Raw genomic sequence first — 24,923 nt, 5'->3', positions numbered from 1 at the left:
GTTACGTTTGTAATGGCAAAAGTCCCGCAAATAGTTGTAACCATAGGTAAATTCTCGATGCAAAGTGTAATTTTTTTTTCTTAAATAAAATACTACACTTTCTAGAGGATATTTTTTGGAAAAAAATTATGCTACATTCTTCAAAATTTCCTTAAAACTTCCTTATTACCTAAGCTAGCTCACAGGATACAAATGCTTAAAAGTTAGGTGACATGGTTTTGTATTTTTATTATAAATTGTAAAGTAACGCATTTATCAGTATTTACCTTCACAAATCTTGTTCAAAATGAGAGCCTCTATTGCGAATACAGGCTCGGCAGCGCCTTCTCATTTCAGTCTTTGTTGTTCTAGTTGTTATGGTATTCCTGATCTGCTGGGCAGCGTTGGTTATTCTTTGGATAAGATCTTCCCGGGTAATTATTGGGGTTACATAAACCAGTGCTTTCATTTGACCCCATATGCTATAATCAAGCGGGGTTGAGTCAGGGCTTCGTGCTGGCCAAGCTATTGGACCTGACCTACCAATCCAACGATTCGGGAAACGTTCATCCAGGAACTGCCGAACTGACCGCCGAAAATGAGCTGGACAGCCGTCATGTTGAAATATCATTCGTCTCTAACGGCGAGAGGAATATCGTCAAAAAGATCTTGTAGGTCATGTCGTAAAAAATTTTCATAAATATCACCGTTTAAATGGTCTGGGAAAAAATGTGGTAAAAAATTACATCCCGGCCAATAAGTCCCATCCACACATTTACAGAAAACTTTCTTTGAAAACTGGTTTCTCTTGTTAAACGGGGATTTTCTTCGGCCCAAAAATGAAGGTTATGAAAATTTGTAATGCCCTCATGACTAAACTTTGACTCGTCCGTCCACAAAATGTCGGTTAAAAAAGTTCTATTGTCTGCATCAGAATTTATAATAAATCTGCAGAATTCTACCCTTCTTATCGGGTCCCCTTCTTCCAATCCTTGGACAGGCGTATAATGGTAAGGATGGCTTCCCATTTGCCGAATTGTGGACCAAACTTTCCATTGCGATGATCCTGTTTGCTGCGCTACGGCATTAGTGGATGTGGTTGGATCGTCTTCAAAATGTCTTAATATTTCCTCATCTTCTGCTCGATATACGCGAGGAGCGCCAGCGTCACCTCTTCTTGGTTTTACGGATCCAGTTTCAGCGATAGCTCGGTAGGTCGAAGCGAAAACACGGACATTTGGAATGCGGCGGTTCGGAAAGCGACGTTGGTATTCTCGGCGAGACTCCGCGGCATAACCATTGCAAAACCCATAAACAAACATAATATCTGCATATTCAGCGTTAGTAAACGTGGCCATAGCGCAGAAACCAATAGAATACCTTCTTTGAAAACACGAAAAAAATAAACTCGAAACTCGTAATTTAACTACTTTCCACAACAATTATTGCTGTCAGACTATCTACACATCAAATTTTTAACAATAAAATTAAAAAAACAAATTGTTGCTATAGTACTTAAATACCATAGAAGTAAATACCACTTGGCATTTTTCAAGTGCGTTCTTACTATTAATAATAAAAATACAAAATTCTGTTAAAATTTTTGGTAGCATTTATAGCCTATGAGTTAGCTTAGATAATAAGAAAGTTTTACGTAAATTTTGAAGAATGTAGCATAATTTTTTTTCAAAAAATATCCACTAGAAAGTGTAGTATTTTATTTAAGAAAAAAAAAATTACACTTTGCATCGAGAATTTACCTATGGTTACAACTATTTGCGGAACTTTTGCCATTACAAACGTAACACTATTGTGTTGAGCATGTATTTTGCCTAAAAATTTAAAAGAATATACAGCGGATTTTCTGGAAACTGCCTTTTAAACCACTAAGGTCTACATTTTGAAGAAAAACAGAAAAAATTAAATATGTCGAAAACTATCAACTTTTGCATAATACATATTAGGGTTCAATTTACTTCTTACCCCCTCCCCTTTCACATCTCCAAAGGAATGTATCGAATTACCAGTAACCCTGTATATAAAAACTTTACAGTTTTTATTATTACGGCTGATTGAGACATTTTTATATTTTCTTATGCTTAATATGCAATTGCTTGTATTTTGTTATATTTTGTTTAAATTCACGTGCCTCCACAAGCACTTGTGAAAGTGGTCCAAGGCTATTTTATAGTGTTTATATTATTCCAGTTGTCTGTTTTGTAGTAATTTGCCTTTTTATTGTATAATTAAAAAAAAAACGTATTATTATTAGTATTAGTGTTAATAATAAGTTATAATAATAATATTTCATTGTAAAGAGAAAAAACATGTACTCCCGTCCATTCAGTGACGTATTTTCCGTTTAGGAATTCCCATAAGGGAGGAATTTACGTCGCAGCGATAAATAAACTGCTCAACAATCGAACTGGATATTTTATAAATTACCGAAATTTGCCTAAAAAAATAAAATTCATCAAATTGCGTTTTATGCTATGAGTAAATCCTGTTGATAGCAAATATTTTTGTCGTTTTTCCTTTTTTCATACATTCTTATCTCTTTTAAAGAATTCGTTTTCAAAATCGTAACAATTTAGTCACATAAAAGTGCTTGTACAGACTTTATTATTCTCATTGTTACCAATAAATCTCTTTACTTTCTTAAAAATAATGGTTCTACGACGGTTACAAACAGTGCAACTCGAGCAATTAGTTCGTTGGCTACAGGAGGGCCTAACTCAAGAAGAAGTTTGCTAACCGGCTAAATGTGTCCCAAAGTGTCGTGAGTCCTGCATGGAATCGATATGTAGAGACTGGGTCTGTAGCTTACAGGCATGGTGGAGGCCAAGAACGTGCTACAACTCATGCTCAAGACCACTATATAACAGTAACCACAAGAAGAAACCGAACATTTACGTCTTCGAGAATTAACAGCTACTTAAGGCATGCTACTGGGAGGGTAATTTCTAATCAGACTGTTAGAAGAAGATTACATGCGTCCAATTTAAGAGCCAGACGATGTGCCACACATCCACGGTTGACGGGGGAACATCGTGCATGCAGAAATCGATGGGCAATAGAACACAGTAATTGGAATTTTTAAAACTGGAGGTCTTGTATGTTTACGGATGAGTCCAGATTTCGGCTACATATGTATGATGGTCGAATTTTGGCGTGGAGGGAAAGGGGACAGCGATACCATGAAAATTTGATGGCGCCCACTACCCTTTTTGGTGGCGGTTCAGTTTGCGTTTCGGGAGGCATATGTTTCGATGGCCGCACCGATTTAGTGGTGTTAAGAAATGAAACAATGAACGCTATACGATATAGAGACATTATTATAGAGAACATAATTTTACCATTTTTTGGTGCAATAGGCGAAGAATTTGTTTTAATCGATGATAATGCGCGCCCGCACAGTGCGGGAATTGTCAATGATCGCATTGAATTTCATGGCATTACCAGAATGGACTGGCCACTACATTCACCCGACATGAATTGCATTGAACATGTATGGGCCGAAATGTCTCGAAGATTAAACCAGCTCGAACAGCCACCTCTAACCTTAGAACAACTAGCCAATCAATTACCGAAAATATGGCAAAACATTCCTCAACACTACATTAACAACTTATTAAGAACTATGCCAAACAGGGTGACAGCACTAAGGCGAGCCAGGGGTGGACCTACGAGGTATTAATTTTCATGACAGAACTTTGGGGCACGCTTTACAGGGTGTAATTTTATTTTAATTTTTCCTGTTGTGTGTTAAAAATTTAAATTTTTAGGAGATATCTGTTTATTTATTTTTTTTGGGGCTATTGTGAGTGAACTTAATAGAGATTTATTTATTACATTTAATTTTGTTTTATTGTAAATCATTAGCAAACTAAAATTGCAGATTTTTATAATATCCACTTCGATTGTTGAGCAGTGTATTTCAATTCGAACAAATGTATGGGTGGGAGGTTAGGCAGCAGACAGAAATATGGGTACAGACTCGGGTTTTCCCATAGAATTCTTATTGCAGACAGAGACAACCAATAGGGGTTCTCTCTGTTGCAGAGAAGCAACTTAAGCTATATCTGTGCTAGAGAAGTAGTATTGTGATGTAAAATTCGTAGTGTAGGTGTTTACTAATGTTTGATGAACCCAAATACCAGGTAAGCTTATGACATAATAGTTTTTATAGTAATTCTCAGTAGGGATAGGTGAATTTTTAATTTTGTCATTGAGTCTAATCCTTAATATGTATACCTATCTTTTCAATCTCCTGTTATAACAAGAAATAAGTACAGATTGTCCTAGTTTCGTATGTTTTATAGGGTTTCTCACTTATGAAAAGAGATAGAGAGATGCGCGGTTTTTTAACACCGTGCAACAAAGATGCACTAATCAAATTTGCTATAGCTATCTACAGGGTGAATTTGAAAAAATAGCATTCTTAGTCATCCTCTGCAAGTCTGTTATTGTCAGACGTATTAGAAAAGTAAAAATTGATGTTTGTAGATATTTTTAGATAGGATCCAGTAGCGCACTCAAATTTTCTTTAGAGGCCACAGATTTTGAGATATTGAAATAACTTATTTTTTTCTGAATGGGACACCCTATATATTCTCTTAAGATTTATTTTGCCAAGAGTTTGACCAAAATATATCATATTTATTTTTATAAATAACGTAATAAAATTATTTTTTTCTATAATTTACATTGTTAATAGAGATAGATGTGGGCCCTGGTAGCGCAAAAAGAAAAAACAAAAATAATTAACGATTTGCCATTACGTAGCTATTTGATTTTGGGAAATCTTTAATACATTACAAAAGGGAAATAGTTAACACTGGTTTAACGAATTTATTAAAATAATAAGAAAAAATAACTATAAAAATATAAAATAGAAAAAACTTAAGCAATATTAGAGCAATCTAATTTTTAAAAGTATGTTCAAAATGCAAATCATTATGTCTCTTATAAGTTTCACAAAATTCAAAAATTCCTTTAGTAGCATTTTCCAAAATAAATTATTGTAATTCTGTAAAAGAATTTTCAGCTGCAATTTTTAATTATTGCATATTGGCAGATTGCCTTGAATCAATGTTGTTCTTTAAATACCCGCATAAAAAAAATAAAACCGAGAGATCCGTTAATTGTAGGGGCTAGGGGCCATGGAATAGCTCCGTTTGTTTCAATCCATCTTCTAGGAAAATGTCTATTTAACCAGTTTTGTATTATTCTAGCATTATGGGCTGAAGCCCCATCTTGTTGAAAGTACATATCGTTCAATAAAGAGTAAAGCCAGTGGAAGTACCCATTAAAGTTTAGATTTTCTTCATAAATCTTGTAAACTATTTTTCGGTTAAAAATAAAGCAAGGCACATTAAATCTGAACTTTCCTTAACACTCTAGAAAAAATCACGTGGGTAAGTTGTGAAATGTACTTGGTCTGACCAATATATATATATATTTTTTTAAATGGTGTCCTGGGTGTTCATATTTATAAACCAATTTCAGAACTCTAATCTACATTCAGCATCACCAGGGTGCAGATGCTGAAAAAGTTTATGCTTGTAAGGTTTGAATTTATGTTTTTTTTTTAATCCTTTGCACTTCTGATTTAGAAACAGCGGTCTCTTGACCTATTTTCCTGCACGAGGTTTCGGAAGCGGCTTGAACAACTGCTAAAACGTTGATTGGTGATTACCCGTTATCTTTGTTGTAAACTCCGGGCGAGATTTGGCAAAATATACATTTTGACGAAGATAAAATTTTAATTTTTAAAATATTCTTCTTTTGGGCTATCTATATGACAAAATACGTTTTTAAAAAAATATATAAATCCTAAGGTAAAGATTAACTGACCTGTTCAGATAAAGTTCTAAGTCTTGGTTTGCGTTTTCATTAGATGTTATGAAGTAGGTATTCATATAATATTCTCAAGTTTTCTAATTTGTGGTTTCGAATGATAATATATTCATATTAAAAAGGGGGGTTTCGTACCAGGTTTCAATCAGACTGGAAAACACCGAAATTGAGATCGTGGATAAGTACGTTTACTTCGGAAACGAAACAAGAATTGGCAGAGATAACCAGACCATCGAACTGCTGAAAAGGATATCACTGGGTTGGGCCGCGTTTGGTAAACTCAGTGATATATTATTTAAAAATGATGTTCCAGTTCACCTTAAAATGTGTACTTCCGGTTTTGACGTATATATGGCGCCGAAACTAAGTATGAGAAAACTACAAATAACACAACGTAAAATGGAGAGGTCTATGCTTGGTGTGAGGTTGAGAGATAGGGTTAGAAACGAAGAAATACGCAGAAGAACTGGCGTCGACGATATTGTAACACGCATCGCAAAACTTAAGTGGAAATGGGCCGGTCATATTGCGAGACGGCAGATGGACTAAGAGAATTTCGGAATGGAGACCAAGATCGGACAAAAAAAGTAGGGAAATACCACCAACTTGATGGAAGGACGACCTCAAAAGAATTACCAGTCTCTGAGTTGCAACAACTGCACAAGATAAAAGGACATGGAGACTTATGGAGGTGGCCTATGTTCACCAATGGACACGTTTGGCTGGATGATGATGAACCAACTAAAAGCCATCAAACTCAATTCTCTGCAATTCAAAAATATTAGAAATTATATTGAATCTGTCTTTGTTCAACCACGTGGAAGGTCTTATTTCCGTAAATCAGTATAGTTTCTTCAGATGCCGATCTTGTTTTACTAATTTGTCTTGCTTTTCCAGTCATATTTGTGAATCCATTGATGCCCAGTCTCAGGTTGATCATATATATCGTTTATCATAAAGATTTTAATAGTATTGGTCCATGCATGTGAGTTAATATTTTATATTGTTGTTGTATAAGTCCATGGCTAGAGTGTTATGGTATACCAGAGTTTGTCGTTGTTTAGCGAAGTATTACCAGGTTGTGGTCGATTGTGTAGCAATCGATAGGGATACGCGCAGTTTCTTCGAGTTGGTCTTGTGAGTTATAGAGGGCTCCCACTTGTCTTCTCGATTGACACATTTGGATTCTAAGATCTCGGTCATCTCGGTATATGTTATCTTAGTTTCCGAGTGTTGAGATGCTTACTGCTTAGCGGCAGTGGAGCGTCTGGGGTAGCCTTAACTATTTTAGGGGACACTAGCTAGTCGTCGAAGAAAGAAGATATGTATACAGGGTGTCTACTATAAAAACCGCCAAACTTCAAGAGGTGATTATACAAGTGATTTGCAATAAAAAAGTCATATAACATTTTTCGAAAAGTTGTTAGTTCTTCTGGTATTTAACATTTTTTGATTTTATCAAATTTCTTTGTTTTTTTCATATAAACAAAAATATCTCCGTTATTCTTACTACTACATAAAATTTAGATATACCATCTGAAAGAGAACTAAATTTGCTGTAAGATGGGTATATTTAAGTTTTTGAGTAATTGTTTATACCGGGTGTTATCAGAAGTTAAATGTAACATTTGGGAAATGTGCAAAATTAGTGGTATCTTCTTCGTTGACGTTTTTCTAAAATTTGGTGAAAAGGGACATGTTATTTTTTTTCAGCAAAAACTACTTCATTTAATATGCTTTCCAGTGATATACTTACTTTTGTGATAGCTATTTGTTTTCACAGCAATATCATGGGCAAAAGAAAGAAAACCACAAAAATTGAAAATTTTCAAATTTTATATTTCTTGATTGACCAAAATTAAAAAATCAAAATTTCATTAAACAAACCTAAAATTATACCAATAGTTCAAAGTGTCTTCCCTCTTGTTCAATACATTTCATGCATCTTCTTTTGACACTATCAACAACCCGTTCAAGTTCAACGCGTTTTTGTCGCATTTCATTGCAACGCACACTAATTCGATTAATAAGTTCGTCTCTAGTGTATGTGTATGTGCCCCAGACATAAAAGTAAACGGGCGTAAGGTCAGGGCTTCTGGACGGCCATCTTACCGGACCGTATCTTCCGATCCATTTCTCCCCAAAGCATTGATTCAAGGAATTTTGCACAATTCTGCCATTATGGGCTGGGCATCCGCAGAGGGTGGTGCAAGCACAACTACTCCCTCAGCTCGTCATCCAGCCCAGCGAATGAACGAAAGCGACAACTTTGCTAAGAACTCCCTGATCTCTGAAGGGATGGAAGGGATATACCTAGAATGCTGCTATTTATTGAGAGAGTAGGGCAATCGCAAAGTTTATACTCGATTGTCTTGTCTTAATAGTTGCATGCCCTGCATAATGGACTTTCTGCTTAGGATGCCTGTTATATAAGACGTAGTTTTTCTTCAGTCACAGACAATTTGCAGATTGCCTTTACTTTGTCCAGGTAGCTGGGAAGCTTCTTGGATAAATTGCAGTCTTGAGTATCATCCCATTGCTTTTTGAAAAGGGTGTGAGAGTGAGATTTTATTAGCTCTTTGATATTTGCTATGGTCAGAACCACGAAGGGATTCGACCTTACTGGTTGAAGCAGAAAGGAAGTCAGCGCCAGCGGCCCGATTTTGCGGCCCACACTCTGTTTTTGGAAAAAGCTTCCACGAGGGTGCGATGGCATTGTTGCACTATTTCTGATGTGAGGGGTGGTCTTGATCCAAAATCTGAATCCGAATAGATATTAGTAATGTAAGACGTCAGTTTATTTTACTTATTATATTTTATCTGGTTTTTGTCGACCATGAAAAATTAATAAAAAAAGGCAACGATAACCGATGGGAATGTTAAGGGCTGACATGTAAAGATAAGCACGATCTGTGAGAATCTTTAAGTTTTATGGTGTTAAGAGGTTTTCGAAGATAACAAAATAAACAGAAATAGCACTTACTAGTACTTATGCGGGTAAAAAGGTCATTTCGGAAAAAATTATAATGTGTAGGAATGTTGGTATTCACAAGTTCTCAAAAACATAGGCGATGACAGATGTTTACCGGGATTCTTTTAAGGGATATTTCTAATACGATTAGAATTTAGGAGACGGTAATTTTACTCGAAAACAGTCGCGCAGCAGTCCCCACTTGTTCTCCTGTAACTTTTCTCTAGTGTTGTGGTTAATGCCTTTATTGAACTATTAAACCTGTCAAATTACAAAGGTGAGAGTTTTCACTGATCAATGTTTTACCTTATGTTTTTCTTATTATTTTAAACATTATCAGTATAAAGAAAGTAATATTTAAATGCGCATCCTTTCGTACTAATTGTAGTGACCTGATAACTTGGTACGTAAAACAACGCTAGCTAGTGTAAGTAGGTGTGTAGGTGTAGTGAGTGTGGCACTAGTGCAACCCAGAGTGTTGTGGAGTGCTTGCTAGCACTTTCCCATCAACACGATTTCTAATGCTGGACATCAGGTTTTGTTCTGCCTGGATTGGAGAACAAGGTCTACTGATGTCTATAATTTGAAGGATGTTAATCTTATTGATAGTTTTATAGTATTGTGTACAGGTGCTAAAAAACCCGAAATGGCCTTGTGTAAACGTATTTTAATTCTATTTAACAATCATAATAAGTAGGGTAAAATATTTGCTCATAGGTACCTTTTACTTTTTAGGGATGTAGTATCATTTCATATCAATGATCTCGAATCCTAACGTAAGCAATACATCTATCATTCTGTCTTCTTACACGTTCCAAATATACCCACAAGTTACTGTAAGTATACTTGTGGGTACTTAGAGTAACTTATACATATGCTACTGTTTAAAAGTTTACTGTTAACAAGTTTATTGTTGTAATACATCCTGACAAGATGTTGTACATATATTAAAATCTAATAAAACAACTAGTAGTATTATAATACGCCCTCTCAAGAATTTAGGCCCTGACAGTAATATGCGCCAACCGTTTAGTTCTTTATGTTGATTGTGTAGGGTTTTTTGAAAATAAAGAAGCATTTATAGAATACTTAAGAAAGACATAAGCAATATACAATTTGAATTCTGCGAAGGAGTTATTGGGATAAGATAGGCGCTTTTTAGGATTAACATTTTATTCCAACGCTGTATTGATATAAATAAAGAGGTGTATGCATGTCACATCGATTTGGAGAAAGCATTTGACAAAGTAAAACATGATAAGTTACATCAGCTGCTAGTTAGCAAAAACATTAACTCCGATAACGTCTGAATAATTACTAATCTATATTGGGGCCAAAAAACTAATACAAGCTTGCATCCTATCACCGCTGCTTTGACCTCTATAGCGAAGCTATGAGTTAGTGAGAATAGTTATAAATGAAGAACTAATTAATAATATCAGGTATGCTGATGACACCGCCTTATTAACAGGCAATCTTAAAAACACACAACACTTGTTAGAAAAATTAATTGATCAATGTAATGAAAACAGACTAAAAATTAACTTAAAGAAAAGCAAGTTAATAGTAGTTAAAAAATTCTCACAAGATCTGAACCATGTGAATCTGACAGAGGCAAATACCACGATAGAGAATGTGCCGACATTTAAATATCTAGGAACTTGGATAGGACAATCGAGAGACCAAATAAGAGAAATAAGAACGATGAATGCTTTTCGAATGTCTGATATTACCCCTATTTTCTGTTGTCTAAACCTCAACAAAATATCTGGAATCAATTCTATCAAATTAACTCCCTTCTCCAGACACTGATTCAAAGAAGGGCTGTCCTTCGTAGGGCTGAATCTTCGTAGATGCACTCTCTGATTTGACGACTGGTCGATGTGGTAAATAATGGGACTCTCCATTTTGATGCGTCTCTTGAACCACTTCTATGATTTTTTCATTTTGCCACTCCTTAAACACCTCATCATATGCTTTGTAGTAACCATCCTTGGTTACCTTTCTGATCGTGTTATCTAATCTTCTTCTTGCAATGTTGTAGTTACCGGGCAACGCCAGATGTCCCTCTAACCATGGCAGCCTAACTTCATATCGTTCTTCAGCATCAATTGAAATAGTATCAAGAAACAAAGCTTTTGCTGCCAATGCTGTTTCATCACGAGCCTTCTTTTCCGCCGGATCACTTATACCCAACACGTCCAGTTCCCAAAGATTAGATATAGATGCATTATTGACAAAAAGCGATATCGTAGTCATAGATAGGGTTTTAGGTTCTACAGGTGGTATTCTCCCCATTAACGTCCAGCCTAGTAAAGTTTCTACAGCCACTAATCCACACTCTAAAATATGCCTCCTCCCAGTATAAAGCTTCCCTGCAATGTCTGCTCCTATCAATAACTCTATTGGAGCAGAATCATAAGAATCCGATATCTCAATATTCAAAGTCTGCAATTCTTCCATCCAGTCCATTAAATATGGAGGCCACAGTATTACAAATCATTGGCTGATCCAGAGCCTCAAAAGTGCAGCTATAACTATTGCGATTTAATCTGACGTCATAACAATCGTGAATCTGCGGTAACTCAGTCCCACCAAACAAACCATGAACAATATTTATTTTCCTTTTAGACTGGTACCCCATAAATTCAGCAGTCCGTTTCAAAACATAAGATCTTTGCGAACCAGTGTCTATAAGCGCGCGCACAAATCTCATTTTATCCAAATCACACATCTTTATGCGTAATGTTTGCAAAAAAACCTGAGTGTTACAACTATTCGCAAGTGTCTGATCTACTGTATCGGTTGCATCCATGCTGCTCTTTTGTTCAGAACTTTCCCGGTTAGCTTTATTTGCTGAAAGTTCAGTACACATCAAAGGTGAATGTGACTTGCTGCAAATAACACAGCTCAAACGAGTTCGACACTTTCTGGACTGATGACCTTGTTTCAAACAACGAAAACATGCCCCGCTTTTAGATAAAATATCCTTTTTTTGTTCATAGCTTAATTTCTGAGCCTTAAAGCAGTTTGAACTATCATGAAGATTTTGACAAAAAATACATTTTAATGTTATATGCGAGTTAACGAGCCCCATAGCCGTATGAAACTTGGCGTCAGTTTCTTGACCCGTTTTTGATTTAAAGCAACCTTCTTCGTAGCATTTCGTAGGTCAAAACCTTCCACGACTAAAGAAATACGTTGTTCGCTATCGACTTCCAATTTTAAGAACTGCATAAGATTTTTAAGCCGATTTTCCACTGAACAAACCCCCTGTGCATTTTCCAAAGATACCTGTGATCCCCGATCTCCCGTAACCGGTGTCCGTTGCCAAATCCTTAATAATTCCGACGGTAAACACGATTCGACCAACGGAAACAACATTGCCGCATATTTATCGTATGTGATACCGAGAGTCTCTAACGCCCATAACTGAGTTTCTAATTTATCATATAACAGACTTTACCGTTAACATCAATGTCCGGATCATCGTGTACTTTTTGAAATTGAGACCAGAAAGGCAACCAGTCTTTATTATTCCCGTCAAACTTTTTTAATTCTAACGTCGGCATTTTAAATTGACGCCTACCTGGTCTGCTGGTTACACTATCCTCCGATAGCACAGAATTTAACTCAATATCCTCCCGGTCCATTGGTCTAGGCTGCAAGCACTCTCCAGCATGGGTATTAAGATCCGTAAATTTCCTAAAATACCCGTCAGCGGTTTCCATTTCTGTCAATATATCTGCTTCACTGCTATCTTGTTCCAACATGAGATTACAAATCTCGCTATCCAGTTTCCTCAGATTCTCAAATGTATGCCTTAAAATTTCTAAGGAGACTGTAATTAAACGTTCTTTCCCTTCCGGCGACGATAAAATACCTTCCAGTTCATTCGCCGTTTTTGTGAAGGTCGTACGGAGTACTTTCTGGAGTACTGAGTTTCTTCTTTTCTTCCATAATCACTGATAATCCCTGTACGTTTGCCGAAAATAACAAGCACACAACGCGGTTAGATTAACTAGTGATCCACTTTACACTTTTTAGGACACCCGGTATATGAACACTATTTAATTGCTTGTCCTGTCACGGTCGCCAAAATGTCGGGTGCATTGATGTAAAACTACCCGTCGTACACCAATACACGGTTCGTAAGGGTACTACTCTTAAAAAATATCGATGCCAAAGCTAAAGCGATCCACATAAAAGCTTCTTTCATGAAACATTTGCTTTGACTACAAACCGCCGATAAAAGCATACTAAGCAAGAATATGTTATCGTTATGTGTATCGCGCGAGGCCCTATAACTAGCAAGGATATTCATAATTAAATCTAAACAAAACTAAGAAAAATACTGTGGCGGCTCTGACACTAACAGCATTTGAAATGTGGTGCTACCGAAGAATGTGGCGTATTCCCTGGACCGATAACATTACTAATTATCAGTCATTAACGAAATTACTAACACCATAAACAAAAAGGAAACTTCAATATCCGGGTTATTGAATGAGGTGCCCTGGCTAAAGAACTTTAAGAGAATGGTTTAATTGCAGTAATGTTCAACTGTTCAGAGCTGCAGTCAACAAGTTCCGGAGGGCTGTAATAATAGCAATCGTCCGATAGTAGATGCACTAAAAGTCTCACAGTGAAAACTGTATAGGTTTCACAGGATGACTACGGGGGCATATTCAGGGTGACAATTTAACACCCCTTAAATCTTAAATAGAAAAAGAGATCGAGTGATACGTAGTTTAGCTCTTAAAAAATGCTTTTCAATGATACTATAGAAAGCCACATTTCAGAAAATTCTTCTTTGTTTATCAAGGAAAACAATAAATTTAATTTAAAAAATTAGCAATTAATTTAAAATAAAACAGTATTTTTTTATTATTATTTAATTAAATTTTGAAAATTATTTCCGTTATTTTGAAGACAATAATAAAGCCGACTTTCAAATTCTTCACGTACATTTACAAATGTTTCTTTGGATATATCACGACATTCCTGAACTATTAGGTCCGGGGATCTAGGTGGCTATTCAATAGGACCTCTTCTTGCAATCATTGCCTAACGGGAACTACATAATCGGGAGATAGAGATTTTCTAATTCACGCACTATTAGTGGTTCGATAGACCTTTGTAGCATTTTAGTATACATGTTACGCTATTTAAATTTCCTAGTATAAATATTGGGCTGATAATACCATCTCCCAATATACCAGCCCAATCATACTGGGTATGCCCTTCACATAAATACGCGTGGGTTCTCGTTATTCCAGTAACGGCAGTTTTGCTTTTTTACAATTTACAAGTTCTTGTAGTACCTATTTGCATTATATAGGAATAAAACCTATGAATTTTAACTACATTTCTTATTGATTCACGAGATAACAGTTGCTACAGATGCTTGACGAGTTGATAAAGTTAAATTCATTGCAAACTGACCCAAAATTTCAATTTGCGCTGTTTCGTCCACTAATCTTGGTTGATATCTGTTTCTATTCGTGACAGAACCAGTTTCTTCAAATTTGGTTATTGTTGGCGAATATACTCTGTCCTTTAGAAGAAACATTTATCCTGAGAATCATAAATGAAAATAATGTCTACATGTTCAGTTATGCTGCACAGCATTGTTAAGATAAAAGTGCTGCTTTTCGTTTAAACTGAACCGAAAGTCAACTTTACTTAAAATAATAATACTAGTAGAAGTTACTTTTAAAGTAAATTGGTGTGGTAATAAAATGCGAATATTTTTAAATAATTAATGATTTTTTTTCGGCAGAAAAGTCATAGCAAAAAAATCATTACAAAATACCTGCCGGCTTGACATATTTATAATTCTTAAGACATGCCAGTATATCGGTAGCCATCATTTTGAACATTTAATTAAATAGTATTAAAAAAATTTAAAAATATGTTTTCCTTGAAAAACAGTTTTCAAAAGCTTTAAGATGATAAAGTATACTTGTAGTAGTCGACCCCCCTTTCTATTTAAGATTTTAGGGTTGTAGGGGTGTCACCCTCTCCGAGGTGTTGCAGCTAAGGGTGAGATAATATGCTTGCTAAGATTGTTGAAAGACTGGTTAAAGAAAGGGTTTTGTCATTTTTGCTTAAATATAGAATTCTAACACCGAATCAATTTGGATTTTTGAGAAATAAATGCACCAGTGATGCTATGTTTTCGCTCCTAAATAGTGTTTATTCTAGCCTAAACAATCAACACTCCACAGCTACAGTTTTCTGCGATTTCTCAAAGGCATTTGATTGTGTTAATCATAATATTTTAATTAACAAGCTGCAACACTATGGGTTTAGAGGATCTTCTCTCAAATCGTTTAAGTCATATCTTAGTTTCAGAAGTCAACTCGTGAAGGTTGATACGACAACATCTTCATGCCAACCAATTGAATGTGGTGTGCCGCAAGGTTTAGTTTTGGGCCCTATTTTGTTTCTCCTATTTATTAATGACATGGCCAATCTGGATATCAGCAGCAAAATTTGTCTGTTCGCCGACGATACCAGATTGGACGACGATGGAGCACTCCAGATATCACGTCTCTGCATGCAACTATATCTAACGATTTACTTACCATTAAGTCCTGGTGCGATTCCAATCTTCTATGCCTTAATATCTCTAAAACCAAGATTGTATCATATAAAAGTACCATTCAACCCTTTACTCTACAAAATTCCAGTTTGGATATTGTTGAATCTGTCAAGTTCTTGGGACTAATTTTAGACAGCTCTCTAAAATGGGAATCTCATATCGACACCTTATCCACAAAGTTAAGCTCAGCATGTTTTGCCATAAGATCTATTTCCAAAGAATTAAGCTTTTTAACATCTAAATCAGTTTATTTTGCCCTTTTTGAGTCACTTCTTCGTTACGCCATTTCATTCTGGGGTTCAGGCTGTGCCACTCAATTTGAGCGCGTATTCAAGTTGCAAACGAGAGCGATACGCTATTTACTGGGACTTGACAGTACAGCTCACTGCCAAGAATACTTTAAAAAACATAGAATATTAACTCTTCCTTCACTGTTTATATTTGAATCTGTTTGCTTAATCCGAAAGCATGTGTCAGAATTTCCAAAGAGGCGTTCTCATAACTATCTACTTAGAAAAGCAGAGCATGATATTTATCTGCCAACCCCACGGTCGGAATTAGTAAAAACTTCTATACTCTATAGAGCAAAAAAAATGCACAATCATCTTCCTTTTACGATTAAATCTATGACAACGTTTTCCTGTTTTCGCCATGCCTTAAAAGCTTTACTATTGGAAAAGGCTCTATACACAGTAGAAGACTTTTTTAATCTTTCCTTTTAAATACCACACACACACTGGCCCTATTTACTTTATAGTCTCCATCCCTAGAATTAGTTATACCTATATTGTGATAATAGTCGTAATTTAACGTCAATTTATTTTATATACTTCTTTTACCTAATTTACATTTTTGTATTGTTTTATATTCTTTTTAATATCAACTTCTGACTTTATAAACATTTAGTTGTATAAGTAATTTGACCATGTACAATAGGTTACCTATTTTGTATAAAATCTAAATGTCTTGTGTTTTTGTTTTTTTGTTTTTTGTGTACTCATGTGTTTACTTGTATGTGTTTATTTATTTATTTATATTAGCTTTGTCTACAAAATTTATAATTTTCTGACAATAAAGCGATTGTATTGTTTTGTTCCCGCTTCGTTTTATAGCGCGTGTAATAGTAACAGTGTTTTCAGCGTTTTTTGTTCAGTTTTTCGTTCCCTAATATATGGCAATCTCAAGTTTTTAAATTGTCATCCTGTATACACCAACAATGGCAAATAGGGTGTTGTTTAATTAAACACAGGATATATGAAGAGTGGAAATTCCAAACGTTCTAAGTGCCTTTAGCTATTTTTCAGGAAAGGAAAAAAACTGTCTATGTCAAATGTTAAGTTAAAAGCTTTATTAAAATGTATTTTACTTGTAACATTGGGGTATATTCGCTCTTAACCTATGTAATTAAAAAGAAAAAAATAACTCCATATGTGCTGAAAAAAACTGTATTTAAAGAACGTTCTATGTACCATGGTACTTAGAACCATTTGAACGGAAAATGTATTATTACATAAAACATAACTAACCAAAGAATTATTAATGACATACTAAGTTATTACAAATTTTTATTTTAGAATATTTTGGTAATAACCTTTAGCAGTTTCTGGCAAAAAATCCAACATAGCTGAGAAATCTTTTTTCTTGCCTTCCGGCAAAAGTGGCTTAGAAATTAATGACATGGAAGCTTTTCCAATACCTTTAGGTTTAGTACCATTTTTTAGTACATTGATACATTTCCAAGTTTCTATGTCACTGTATGTGGTCTTATACTGAATAATACCTGGATAATCTTCAGAAACTTTTATCATAGTAGCTTTTGATATTGGAAAATTTACTTTTAGTACGGAATCGCAGGCGCTTTTTAGGTCTAAAAAGTATGAATTTTCCATGTCAACTACAGTGAATGGGTCCCCTGTAACTTTAGCTAAAGCAACCACTTTCTGTAAATCCATCGGGGTAAAACACTTTGAGACTCTTTCCCTTTTTTCAATAATCGCGAAGTCCCGATCACACGATAAGGAGCTATGCCCGCTTAATAAAAATTTTTGAACAATCTCTTCAAAATGTCCAATTTGCACCAAAAACATTATTAAAAAAATAAGATTGTGGTTCTTATTTTGTCTGCACAATTGTCTGACCATCGAACGAGTTTCTTTTTATCAAAAATTTCATAAGAATAAACTAGACGTAAAATGCAGGATCCAACTTCATTGCTTCCACGACAAGCTTTTGTTTCATCCCACATACACATAAAAGCTTTATTTAGATGAGATACATAGATGCCCAAATTATAACAACTCAGTTGTCTACTATAGTACATATTACTATGAGTTAAATTTGGTACCAGTAAAACTTGCTGAAGATCCACAGATATCATACAAAAGTCACAATTGGGAAAACGTGAATCGTAAGAGTCCTTATTCATACATTTAAGGGCTCTCTTATACTTGCTGTGATGAAGTAATTGCTCTCGTTTAGCAGTTACTAATCCAGATCCACTGGAACATGAAATCTTACAAGCAAGCAAATCGCAGGTCCTGCAAGTATCGGTTCTGAGACGGCAAAATGAAACATGTGGAAAACATTTCAGAAATACTTTTCGATAGAATTTGTAAGTAATTTTGCTTCCTGGATTTTTGCTGGTAAAACTTCTGTAAAGACAACTAATATTAAGATCACTACTAAAATACACTTTGTTACTTTTAGCGCGACCACAGTGACTTTCATCGCATGGAAACGAGTTAACGTGGTGTTTGATTTGCTCCCAATCTTCGTTTTGTTTGTTTGTGACACAGACAAAAGTCGCAGCAAAAAAGTGTTCTGCAAGTGTGATTTTCCATCTTCATAAAATCTTCACGTAATTTGAGTTTCAAATCGAGCGAGATATTTTTGCAGCCGTATTGGCATTTGCAAGTTGCCTGTAACAATAAAAAGTGATTAAATTTGCGATAATGATTTTAGTAAGTAACAAAAATATAAACAAAAACTAAAAACAAGGCAGTGACTCGAGTGCGTTAAACGGACGGCTAATTTCAATAAAATTCGCTGATGGCACATAGAACGTTTGGAAAAATTATAGGTCGCGTACTTAGAACATTATCATTCTTTAGGTAGGCAACATACCACGTTTAATAAAGGGGTTTGGCACTTGGAACGTTTTCAGGGTTGTTGGCGATGGCACATAGAACATTTTTAAGGCAATATCTCTATTTTGAAAAAAAATGGCACTTAGAACGTTTGGAATTTCCTCTCTTCATATAACAAGCTTCACCAATGTTTCTATACTAAATGTTTTCTGCAATTTTCACGTAGCTTCGCTTCTATCCCAAGCAAATAGTATTACTCCACCCTGGCTAGTACTGCAATTTCTATAACAACGGAAAACACTAAAACGTTTACACATAAGCTCACTTGCCCACCTCACCGTATCCATATTGCAAATAACCGAATTTTCTTCTTTTCCTTACCGAAGCTGAAAACCTCAAATCTTTAGTAAAACTTTTTGTGGAGAGGATTTTCAACATTTTCCTAAGTCTTTTCAGTTTTTAACTCGTGTGTGTTTGTATTTTAGGTTAGGATGTTGGAATTGCTAGTTTTGTTTACATTTACGGATAATTAATTGTCTAGGGGCTTAATAGATAGGATATAGGTCTTTAAAAATATTCAATCCAGATCGTAATTTCGGAATTAAATGTAACTGAAGTCAAAACTCTAGTGTTTTACACCGTAAATTAACTTTCATTCTCTTTAATCTGTATTATCTGTAATATTTTTGCCACCATTAATGACTTATAGAATCAGTTTTACGTAATTACATGAGAAATTCGTCAGGGTTTATATGGATGATATCATGTCATCATATGAAAACTTCTTGATAATGCGGACTCATGTAATAAGAGCGTGTTTATTGGGTTGCCGATCCACGCGTGTAGGTCGATGCTTTCTGATCGCTTAATTCCCGTGTACATTATTAGAGGGCACTCTGAACGTATTCCCACTGTGACTTTTCTGTGCTCGCCGTTGAATTGGTTTCGAAAATCTGTATCTTTATCGCTTCTCGGCCTTTTGGCTAAGATCAAAGTGTAGTATCTGTTCTTATCAGCTTAATATCTGATACGCTCCGCATGCGGAGCCAGTATATTAAACTGATTTTTGGAAATTGACGGAGGTTAGGGGCTTGCTCCACCTCTGTCACGGGTTGGCCCGGTATTGCAGTACCTCCGGGATCGGCCCATTTTACTAGAATTTAATTATAATCCCTCGTATATTAAAGTGTGCTTCCCGTATTCGTAATACGTACTTACGGGGGGATGACACTTTTATTGTCAACGTCAAAAACACTAACTTAACTCGCCTTGACTGTCGTTTAATTGTTTTCAAGGTAAAAACGTGACTAAACAATTAAAACTGAATGAATTGTCATGAAGCGCGTCCTTTTTAAAACCCGATGGAACAGTTTCGAAATATTTGGAATTATCTTTATTTATTATTAATTATATTGTTTTTGCCGAAAGAGACCAATAATTTTAGGAGAATACTGACAGTCAAAGCAAGCAAGTGTACAAATTCTAGAAAATTAGAACTACAGGGATTTACAATGATATAACCTAAATTGGGGCTCTCGAACAAGATGAACTACTTAAACTAAACACTATAGATAAAAATAATAAATTAAACGTAAGTAGAAACCTAAAGAAACCCTACGAACCAACTTTAACTACAGAATACTAATAAAAATAGTACAAAAACTAGGAGAATAATTAACGTATTTACATTTTCATAATAATGCAATAACACCGATACAGCTGCCCGTATCAGCACAGATTACCTAAACTTTAGGTAGTTTAGGTAATCTGTGGTATCAGCACAATTGTGTTATGATACCACAGATTACCTAAACCAGATGCGAAAGCTTGCGTCGGCATCTTTCAAGTTCGTAACCCAAGCGGCGTACAAAGGCGCGGCTCCAGTCAAAGCGAGGCCTTTACCGGTAGCGGATCATTTCCACCATTGGTCATAGACTTTCTTAATTTTTTAACACGCATTTTTTTTGCACGAGTTGTTCAGTTAAAAAAAAAAACTATCTATTAATAAATATTTATTTTATTATATATAAATGGTTAAGAATTCGAATTTTTCTATTAGTTTTTTTTAAGATTTTTTTAAAGGTTTCAAATCTCTGTTAGCATACTTTAAAGCATAAAATATCCAAAGTCTTATAAATAACTTTACAATATATAATCGAGGGAAATTATTACAGGGATGATTACATTTTATTAAACTCATAACGTTTCAATATTTATGAGAAATGCCAGGTTTAGTAGATATTTGATCAAACATTGAAATAAATTTTTTTTCTAATTCATAAATAAAACATACAAATTTCTCGCTAGGTGTTTTCAAACTACCAAAAATATTAGTTTCGGTGTTGCTATATGCCTTTAGTTTAGTTAATAAATTTGAAGCATCAAGGTTTCTGGATTCTTCTGAAAAACTGACACAAATGGGACATTTATGAATATTTAAAGCTTTTTTAATTAAGTAACCACAGACATATCTAAAAGCATTTTGTGTGGTTAAACTGTGTTCTCTATAATCACAATCAGAAACAGTTATTGCCTTACATATTTGAGATGACTGCGTAGGCATCACTTTTCTTAAATTTTCATCTGAAACGTTTTTTAGCTCAGCTAGAAGCACGCCTAAATCGTCCTCACAGTTCATATATTCAGAGTGTAAAAAATTCTGACAAAATATTTTTTTATGGGCTCTTTGAAATTGAATTGGGGTTGGATTTACGCAATTCCCTCCTTGTTGCCTTATATTTCCGAAATAATTTTCAAGACAGTCTTGATTTATTTTTCTGGTTTTTAGGTAGCTAAATCCGCAATTTGAAAGGCGCTGCCATAAGACTTTCAATCCATAGATACATATCATCCAACACGAACGAAATTTACACTTTTTTGTCAAATTTTTTCCTTTATTATTGCATATTTCAAGATTTTTTAAAAATAGCCACATGTGATTTAAAAACTCAACTTGATAATCAAGACCCTCATATGCATTTTTAAATTTATTCGGGTGGGACGTATTTGTAGAATTAAACAAATCAAACAAAGTATTAAATTTATCCATAATTTCAATTGTAGGTAAAGCATCTACAGGAAGTGCTCCTAAAGTCATATATGTATTCATTCCACTCGCAACACTATGACTTAAAACTTGAGTGGACAGTTTTACCTTCATCTTTTCAAAGTTATTAGGATATATGTGGGATTTAGTAAGTTTCGGAGCACACCTATACACTTGCTGGCTATCTTTTTCATAAAATTGTTCGACAAACTTCCAAGACGTTACTTTGTTGCCAAAATGAAAATTATTTTCGGCTAAATTATTTTTAGTAGCCTTTAATAAATGTGGAGGGTCAAAAATGTAAACTAATTTCAAATCGCCCAATTGAAATTCAGGATTTTCTTCGCTGACCTTTAGCATTCTAGAAAGCTGTATAAAATTAGAGCCCATATCAGTTACTAAGCCTTGGATAAATAAACCAGCATCTGATAACTTTTTAACGCATTTAGTTAATATTTTTAAAATATCTGAAGCTTTAAGTTGGGGGTTTACAAAAAAATAAGCCAGTGGTTGCTTCCAGTTATGAAAAAGTCCGCGAACCATAATAGCAGCAACATTTTGTGCTATGATATTATTATTGTCATTTTTTCCAATATCCTCCAAGCCTACAATTTCATCTTTTGCTAAATTAAAATAAAGATAGGATATTAAAGATGTTTCATCAATACATATGGTACAATACTTATCAATTTCAGACATAGTTTTAACTTTAATAGCAAGAGGATTGAATGTCTGTTCGTTTAATCCTGGTTTTGAAACAATACTTTGTGTAATTTTTTCCAGAGAATTATAGCACTTTGAAAATGCGAAGAATCGATTTTCTTTAAACCCAAAAATAGCTATAGAAACCCCTATCAGCGGCTTATTCTCATCACCTACATTACGAAAACACCGGGTTATGACGAAATTCTGACCAGAAGTGGAATTATAGCTCTTTGAAAATTCGGAAAAAAGTCAATTTTTTACCCAGTTTTTGAGCCCAAAAAAGGGCCACAAAAATGCGAGATCTCAGCCAGTATGGGAGCTACGACCTTGCGGATGGTCTCGTTGGATTCAGAAGGACGAAACTAAGACAATATATTTAGTAGGTAAATTTAATATTTTTGCGAGAAATATATATGCTTTTGGCCCCAAGAAATACAAAACTAAAGCAAACTGTTTATAACTATCTGGATATCGTTTACCTTTACCTACTTTATGCTGTAATTTAGCTTGAACTTTTATTATTTTAGATAAAGTTTTATTTAAAAAGCTGTCACATAATTTAATAAAACTATCGAGTTTCGGTTTAATCGCCTTACTCAAGCCCCTTGCTGCTCAAATTGCTTTTTTTGTTTTAATACATTCCTTTTTAAGCCTCTGACTTGGTATCGCAACTTCAGTTTTCTTGGGCTATTGGCAGTCAATGCAGATGAAGTTTGTGTTCCTATGCTTGGTGATTTTATGCTTGTAATGTAATTGATGGGCGTATCTTTAGTGCCTGTCACATCTAAAAAATTATTAACTCTAATACTATTTAATACTAAATAAATTAAATACGTTTACCTTAAAGGATCACTTGGAAGACCAAAAAAGGTTACTTCTGTGTTCAAAGAAGAACAGTATCTACTTATGCACTTATAACTCGTCATAGTTAAAAAAAATATATTTGCGCTCGCACTATGCCACTTCTCAGCGTCACGGGTACCGAAGCAAGCGTGAAACTAAAATAATTATGCTCCCATACTATTCGATCCGACTTTGAGCAGACGAAAATAGTGGGGAACGCAGACCATGCCGCCAGGCTTACATTCGCATCTGGTTTAGGTAATCTGTGATGATACAGTAATCAAATTGTATTATACATGCGCATTTGATTCTAACGGTGTGAATACGCTTTTGTGTTATCGATATCTATATTATGTCTAAAACTTTTTAAGCAGATATGGAAATACAACTGGCTTACTTACTTGAGAAATTGTAAAATATCCTAAGGTAATTTAATATATTTAATAAACGTATACTTTATAAACACCCTGTATTCGTTTAAAAGTGTCCTAACCGCCCGAGAATTATCTCTTACATCCTTGAAAGTCTATCCTAAGCATAAATAATAATATAAGCAGAGATTGAGAGAGACCCAAAAAAGTAAAAGAGGCAGTGAGTGCTGCACTTCGGCCATGTATAATAAATAGAGTCGTCATAGTTTACCAGGTGTGGTGGTGTTCGTCCACTAGGTGGATAATAGAATGGTTGTGATTGTTTTGTGCACAGGTAAATCATGTCGACATGTGAGTAATATTTTATATTTTTGTTGTTGTATAAAGTCCATGGCTAGAGTTTTATGGTATACCAGAGTTTGTCGCTGTTTAGCGAGGTATTACCAGATTGTGGTCGATTGTCTAGCGATCGACAGAGATGCCCTCTGAGCGCGCAGTTCCTTCGAGTTGGTCTTGTGAGTTATAGAGGGCCCCCACTTGTCTTCTCGATTGACACATTTGGATTCTAAGATCTCGGTATATGTTATCTTAGTTTCCGAGTGTTGAGATGCTTACTGCTTAGCGGCAGTGGAGCGTTTGGGGTAGCCTTAACTATTTTAGGGGACACTAGCTCGTCGAAGAAGAAACGTATATATATGTAAATTATCAGCAAACATAAAGTAACTATATTGATGGTTGTTGGCATGACTGAATCAAGGGGAACGAGGTTCCCCAGTTGGCCACCTGCATCCAATTTTTTATAGTTATTAACTAGTTTATGTAGTTTATCTCTACAAAGTGACCAGTATTTAAAAGACGTTCAGCCAAACTTGATTTTTCAACTCTTCCATACTTCACCTTTTGGCTACATGTTCTTTAAATTCGACATTAATTGATCTTCTGGTTTGTCCTATGTACTTTTTATCACAATAATCGTTGCAATTAATCTCATAGATCCCGGACTGTTCATTAGTCTTTATTTTGTTTTTTGGGTTTCCTAAAAGATTTCGTAACTTGGCCGAACTTTGATAGACCATTCTTAAATCTAAGTCTAATCTTAAAAACTAACACATTTCAAAAAGATGAAAATAAGCAAAATTTCGTTGCAGTACCATATGATTCTATCTTGACCAGAGGCTTTGATAGGGTTTTCATATATATATATATATATATATATAGTATTTTATATATATAGTATTTTATATATATAGTATTTTATATTATATAACGTAACCTCTTAAATTTGTTTACCGCAATACTCTGTATAAAGAATCGAATAAATAAACGTTATTTTATGTTGCCTTTACCATCATGGTTTCACAAAATTCCATTCTTCACCACTGGTCTTCAGGAAATATTTCCTGAGTTTTGGAATACTTGAAACATTTGTACCCATATTTTTTCCAGATACGAGCAA

The 24,923-nt window shown here is 34.9% G+C and overlaps 1 long non-coding RNA gene and 1 other non-coding gene across 2 annotated transcripts in view; both read left to right on the top strand.

Annotated features, from left to right (window-relative positions):
• Window positions 1–4,009: 4,009 nt before the first annotated feature.
• Window positions 4,010–24,923, top strand: part of LOC126737280 (uncharacterized) — a 50,374-nt gene continuing 29,460 nt past the window's right edge. Inside the window, exon 1 of the long non-coding RNA XR_007660982.1 lies at window positions 4,010–4,139. This is a non-coding gene — a long non-coding RNA (uncharacterized LOC126737280). The remainder of the gene's footprint in view (window positions 4,140–24,923) is intronic.
• On the top strand, window positions 19,466–19,656 carry LOC126738068 (U2 spliceosomal RNA). The gene has a single exon (XR_007661214.1). It is a non-coding gene; the product is annotated as a U2 spliceosomal RNA (small nuclear RNA).

Source organism: Anthonomus grandis, chromosome 6 (assembly GCF_022605725.1).
Source record: "Anthonomus grandis grandis chromosome 6, icAntGran1.3, whole genome shotgun sequence".
NCBI classification, from domain to species: domain Eukaryota; kingdom Metazoa; phylum Arthropoda; class Insecta; order Coleoptera; family Curculionidae; genus Anthonomus; species Anthonomus grandis.
The sequence above is the reverse complement of the archived record's forward strand: the minus strand, read 5'-3'. Positions and strand labels throughout refer to the sequence as shown.